General features: G+C 38.7%; 2 pseudogenes; one reads left to right on the forward strand and one right to left on the reverse strand.

The window, feature by feature from the left end:
• Positions 1-3421: 3421 nt before the first annotated feature.
• On the reverse strand, positions 3422-3540 carry LOC148507844 (5S ribosomal RNA; annotated as a pseudogene).
• Positions 3541-4874: 1334 nt separating this feature from the next.
• LOC148507845 (5S ribosomal RNA) lies at positions 4875-4993 on the forward strand (annotated as a pseudogene).
• The last annotated feature ends 1907 nt before the right edge of the window (positions 4994-6900 follow it).

Genomic DNA, 6900 nt, shown 5'->3' on the forward strand with positions numbered 1-6900 from the left:
CACTGCCTTATGAAGGAGCAAGGACAAACTTCATGTACAGGATGGGAGGGGGCACAAAATTGCTGCCTTGCACTGGGTGACAGATATCCTAGTTTCGGCCCTGGTGGGAGTCAGACATTATCGGTGTCTGCTGTAAGGAGTCTGCTGTACGGTGTCCGACAGGTCAGCGCACACAGTTACCCCTAATAATTTAGGCAGGTAATCAGTAGTACACAGTTGGGGAACAGATCAGTGCACAGACAACAGAGATCCAAAGCCATTCAGGGAGGTGGTGAGCATAAGAGCTGCAGTGAGTAGTACAGCTGCACCACTCCACAGACACCTGTCAGCGAGGAGAGTATTACAGCTTACACTGACAGATTCAGTGAAGGTAGATGAGATGGATCAGTGCAGGCTCAGTGTAACCAGGAGGTGGTGGGCACTAAAGGCTGCTCAGAGAAGTAAGCCCCCTGTGAAATGCTGTTTTGAGCAGAGCTACCTCGGAGAAGCCAGCTGGGGGTGAGGAGACAGGCGGGTGGCTGAAGGGGCTCAGAGCAGCAGCGGTTGGCAGAATCTTATATTCAGCAGCAGCGCCTGGCAGCAGATGTGAGTCACTTATTACGCTGCACATACACATGTCATCCTGTAATAGGGCAGACTGTATTCCTATACCTATTTCACAGAAGCTAACAGGAAGAAGTGACTTATAAAAGGAATCAGATCCTGGAAAACCTAGGGCTGTTTAGTTTTCCATCACCCAGCTCTACTACTAATAATAGCGAAGCGGAGAGAGTTTGGGGGAGTGGATTGTTAGACCCTCACTGTGAAGCAAAATATACTTTATTTACTGAAACAAAAGTAACTTGTTAACATAGACACTTTCAGTGACCATAGTTGGTAAGAAAGTACTGTATCCGGTAACAGTTATGTGCTATTACATGACATGTGAGTTTACATTTGTTTAAGTTAACGGACCGTATATATGTTTTTATATGATATGCCTAATTGTTCAGTTACCATATAAATATCATATGTACAATGCTTGGAATGATAAAGTTGAATTTGTGTTAACATTAATTTACAACCATCTTACTAAATTATAAGTATTTTTCAAACTGTATCTTGTGCGTCACTTTCCTGGAGGAGCAGTGGAGGAAAGAAGTACAGAATTATTCTGGTAAAATGTATATTCATTGTATGAACAGCCAGGCCCGCATTAATAATGGGGCGGATGGAGCTCCAGCTCCAGGCCCGCCCATCAAAATAGGCCCACAGCATCTGCTGTGCTGCTGTAAACAGGAAAAAAAAATTCCTGTTATAGCAGCCCGCCCCCGTGCCCGGCTGTGAGCTGCTAAGTACCGCCGCCCGGCCCGGCCGCGGAAGATCAAAAGCCACTGCCGGCATGTAATGGTTACACGTGATGTTATGGCAGCGCAGCGGAAGGCTTCTCTCTCCCTGCGCCGCATACACACACGTCTCAAAGGCGCCGCCCCGACATCCACTGCGCTGTTTCTGTTCTAGCCGGACCAGTACAGCACAGCAGTCACTCACAGGCAGCTCCGTGAAGGCGGCTCTGCTGATTGTCTGACCCTCCTGACTGAGGTGAGGTTCCAGTCCTGCAGACAGGCTGCCTGGCTGTTACTCCTGTTGTGTGATAATGATATGCAGGGTAGGCTGGGGGACTGATACGGTTTTAATAATACATATATTCTCTATATATATATTTATAATATATACACATATGTGTGTATATATATATATATATATATATACACATATATATATTTATGACAATATAGCTGACTACAAGCGCCTCCTAGTGCATATACAGTGAACCAATTAAACCTGTGCAAATCTCGCAACCTGTGCAAAAACAATTTTTTGTGTTTATATCCTTGTCCTTATCCAGGACCGTGACATACAAGTGACTTTGTGCAATAAATACAACCGTGTAATATATATGAATAAATATATTTAAAACTGCATAAATAATGTGCATAAAATGTTTTTAATTAAATAAAACAATTCATAGGCAACACACAATGACATAAATACACAGAAATAATGGATAAAAAGCTAGTACTAAAAGATAATAAATAGCGATTTTTAGTGAAAAATAAATATATATTTTCTAAAATAAATCAGATTTATAGCTTATCTTTTCCAGCAGTATTTTGGGAAGAGTTCATAAAGTGCAAGGTCAGGGTCCCAACGCGTTTCGTCCTCTGGACTTCATCAAGGGGAAGTGTATGCATAGAGACAGAGCAGGGTATATATACCTTAAGTACAGGAAGCACATGTCCTCATTTCGTGACATCATTTCCTGTTACCTATTTCAGGTCAAAAAGCCATATAATGTCCAGATTTTAACAATAAAATTTGTATTATGGCACTCATTATAAACAATATAAAACATAGAAAGCAAATAAATTATGTGAGTCAATGTTTTTCTGCTTCATGATTATAGTTCTGTCCAAGTGGAACACATGTGAGGCGCACCCCGTCATTTCCGGTCATGTGGTCCGCGGGCTGGTATTGGTTTAACATAATGCCAGTCTAGGTGGAACGCAGGGAGAACACAGGATGAGCGCACCGCGTCACTTCCTGTTCCATGTAGTATTGGTTAAGTGACTACCAGTCCCCATATTACATCACCACTAAATAGCTATTAAGATGTTATTTTTCCATCTCCAGATCCCCACCGGAGGATGTGTCGCTCGCTTGTAATGGTATTAGTAGACCATGAGGTCGTTTTAGATGAAGGCGGCAGCCATTTTTGTAGTTTTTTTACATTAAAGCGGCGGCCATTTTTGTAGTTCTTTTACATGAAGCCGGCGGCCATTTTTGTAGTTCTTTTACCACTTGTAGCAGTCGTCTTTATGGTTTTGAGTGCTATGTCAAACACTAATCGGGGTCAATCGGAAAACAGAGGTTTGCCATTCTTAACATAAGATGTTCAATGTTTTTCCTTGACTGTTTGTATTCCATCACTGTTCTTCCAATATTTATGGATCGTTATAATACTTCGGATAGGGATGGCGGCCATCTTGGTAGTTCTTTCATAACCTGTGGCAGCCATCTTTGTAGTTCCTAGATGCTATGACCAGTGCCATTCAATAAAGAACTGGGAGGAATTAGCATTCTTATTCTGGGATGCTAAACGTCTTTATTGACCATTAACACGTATCCTGAAAAAGAGGAGAAAATTAAGGCAGACACAAATATGATGAGCTATTTAATCAGAGACTCCATTCCCTGATTGTCAATGCAGAAAGTGAACTATACAAAAAGACAATAGTCTATGGATACCAACTAAATAATAGGTTTATATTCATAAAAATTACATGTTAGATGGAAAGGTGACTGATGCAGGTGCAAAATTGTAAAACAAGACTCGGAGCCATATCATATTCTATATGCCATTTTATTCCCATTCACAATTTTACTACAACACCTGGTCTTCCTAGGAGGTCCCCCATCCAAGTACTGACCAGGCCCAATCATGCTTCGCTTCCAAGATCAGACGAGATTGGGCATTGACATGTTGGTATGGTTGTAGGTATGTGTTCACTTATGCATAGATTTATGGACTTTGCTCCACGAGGACCTGTAATCAATCGCATTTCAGCTTCATCACCCTCCATATCATAAATAAGAACATGTTTTAATAATAATACTGTAGTCCAAACTTTTGCTTCCTTTTTTTTTTTTTTTTTTTTTTATCTATAAAGTTGTCTTTAATCGCCTTGGTACATGATAACGTATATTATACCGCTATCATTGTGTCTTAAGTCATATAAAAGGAGCTATTTCATAGTTGTCGTTAAACCCCATGGGAAATAAAGTGTTTAATTCGAAGATCCAGAACATTTCACGTTGAGCAAGTTTCTTGCCCAGATCTCCCCCTCTCTCTCCCATGGTTACATGTTCTATTGCTTTAAAGGACAATTCTTCTGGGTTGGATCCATGGTGTGTATTAAAATGTCTTGAGACCATGTGATTTTCTACTTTATTCTTGATATTCCTCACATGTTCCTGCATCCTTAACTTGAGGGGCCTCTTTGTTTTTCCCACATATTTAGTACCACATGAACACTCGAACAGGTAGATCACTGATGTAGAATTACAGTTCATGAATTCCTTTATTTTATATTCCTTCGAATTATCATGATTCTTAAAGATCTTCCTTTGTGGATTCAAATATTTACAGATATTACATCGACCACATTTGTAACATCCAACACATTTAAATATTTGAATCCACAAAGGAAGATCTTTAAGAATCATGATAATTCGAAGGAATATAAAATAAAGGAATTCATGAACTGTAATTCTACATCAGTGATCTACCTGTTAGAGTGTTCATGTGGTACTAAATATGTGGGAAAAACAAAGAGGCCCCTCAAGTTAAGGATGCAGGAACATGTGAGGAATATCAAGAATAAAGTAGAAAATCACATGGTCTCAAGACATTTTAATACACACCATGGATCCAACCCAGAAGAATTGTCCTTTAAAGCAATAGAACATGTAACCATGGGAGAGAGAGGGGGAGATCTGGGCAAGAAACTTGCTCAACGTGAAATGTTCTGGATCTTCGAATTAAACACTTTATTTCCCATGGGGTTTAACGACAACTATGAAATAGCTCCTTTTATATGACTTAAGACACAATGATAGCGGTATAATATACGTTATCATGTACCAAGGCGATTAAAGACAACTTTATAGATAAAAAAAAAAAAAAAAAAAAAAAAGGAAGCAAAAGTTTGGACTACAGTATTATTATTAAAACATGTTCTTATTTATGATATGGAGGGTGATGAAGCTGAAATGCGATTGATTACAGGTCCTCGTGGAGCAAAGTCCATAAATCTATGCATAAGTGAACACATACCTACAACCATACCAACATGTCAATGCCCAATCTCGTCTGATCTTGGAAGCGAAGCATGATTGGGCCTGGTCAGTACTTGGATGGGGGACCTCCTAGGAAGACCAGGTGTTGTAGTAAAATTGTGAATGGGAATAAAATGGCATATAGAATATGATATGGCTCCGAGTCTTGTTTTACAATTTTGCACCTGCATCAGTCACCTTTCCATCTAACATGTAATTTTTATGAATATAAACCTATTATTTAGTTGGTATCCATAGACTATTGTCTTTTTGTATAGTTCACTTTCTGCATTGACAATCAGGGAATGGAGTCTCTGATTAAATAGCTCATCATATTTGTGTCTGCCTTAATTTTCTCCTCTTTTTCAGGATACGTGTTAATGGTCAATAAAGACGTTTAGCATCCCAGAATAAGAATGCTAATTCCTCCCAGTTCTTTATTGAATGGCACTGGTCATAGCATCTAGGAACTACAAAGATGGCTGCCACAGGTTATGAAAGAACTACCAAGATGGCCGCCATCCCTATCCGAAGTATTATAACGATCCATAAATATTGGAAGTACAGTGATGGAATACAAACAGTCAAGGAAAAACATTGAACATCTTATGTTAAGAATGGCAAACCTCTGTTTTCCGATTGACCCCGATTAGTGTTTGACATAGCACTCAAAACCATAAAGACGACTGCTACAAGTGGTAAAAGAACTACAAAAATGGCCGCCGGCTTCATGTAAAAGAACTACAAAAATGGCCGCCGCTTTAATGTAAAAAAAAAAAAAAAAAACTACAAAAATGGCTGCCGCCTTCATCTAAAACGACCTCATGGTCTACTAATACAATTACAAGCGAGCGACACATCCTCCGGTGGGGATCTGGAAATGGAAAAATAACATCTTAATAGCTATTTAGTGGTGATGTAATATGGGGACTGGTAGTCACTTAACCAATACTACATGGAACAGGAAGTGACGCGGTGCGCTCATCCTGTGTTCTCCCTGCGTTCCACCTAGACTGGCATTATGTTAAACCAATACCAGCCCGCGGACCACATGACCGGAAATGACGGGGTGCGCCTCACATGTGTTCCACTTGGACAGAACTATAATCATGAAGCAGAAAAACATTGACTCACATAATTTATTTGCTTTCTATGTTTTATATTGTTTATAATGAGTGCCATAATACAAATTTTATTGTTAAAATCTGGACATTATATGGCTTTTTGACCTGAAATAGGTAACAGGAAATGATGTCACGAAATGAGGACATGTGCTTCCTGTACTTAAGGTATATAAACCCTGCTCTGTCTCTATGCATACACTTCCCCTTGATGAAGTCCAGAGGACGAAACGCGTTGGGACCCTGACCTTGCACTTTATGAACTCTTCCCAAAATACTGCTGGAAAAGATAAGTTATAAATCCGATTTATTTTAGAAAATATATATTTATTTTTCACTAAAAATCGCTATTTATTATCTTTTAGTACTAGCTTTTTATCCATTATTTCTGTGTATTTATGTCATTGTGTGTTGTCTATGAATTGTTTTATTTAATTAAAAACATTTTATGCACATTATTTATGCAGTTTTAAATATATTTATTCATATATATTACACGGTTGTATTTATTGCACAAAGTCACTTGTATGTCACGGTCCTGGATAAGGACAAGGATATAAACACAAAAAATTGTTTTTGCACAGGTTGCGAGATTTGCACAGGTTTAATTGGTTCACTGTATATGCACTAGGAGGCGCTTGTAGTCAGCTATATTGTCATATTGTTTCCTGTACCAAGGTGGCCTAGCCATGGCCACCATTTTTTGTTGACCAAGCAGACACCTTATACTTATCAAGGGAGTGCTACATATACAAATAGTATATGTATATATATATATATATATATATATATATATATGTATAATATTTCTATTATATTTCTATTAGATTTACCAATAAAAAAACAAAAAACACACACTTGTGAAAGGTATTTCACGTTAAACAGAGTGGACAAATTTGGC

The sequence above is a fragment of the Taudactylus pleione genome, unplaced genomic scaffold, assembly GCF_031769625.1.
Source record: "Taudactylus pleione unplaced genomic scaffold, aTauple2 ptg000381l, whole genome shotgun sequence".
In the NCBI taxonomy this organism is placed as follows: domain Eukaryota; kingdom Metazoa; phylum Chordata; class Amphibia; order Anura; family Myobatrachidae; genus Taudactylus; species Taudactylus pleione.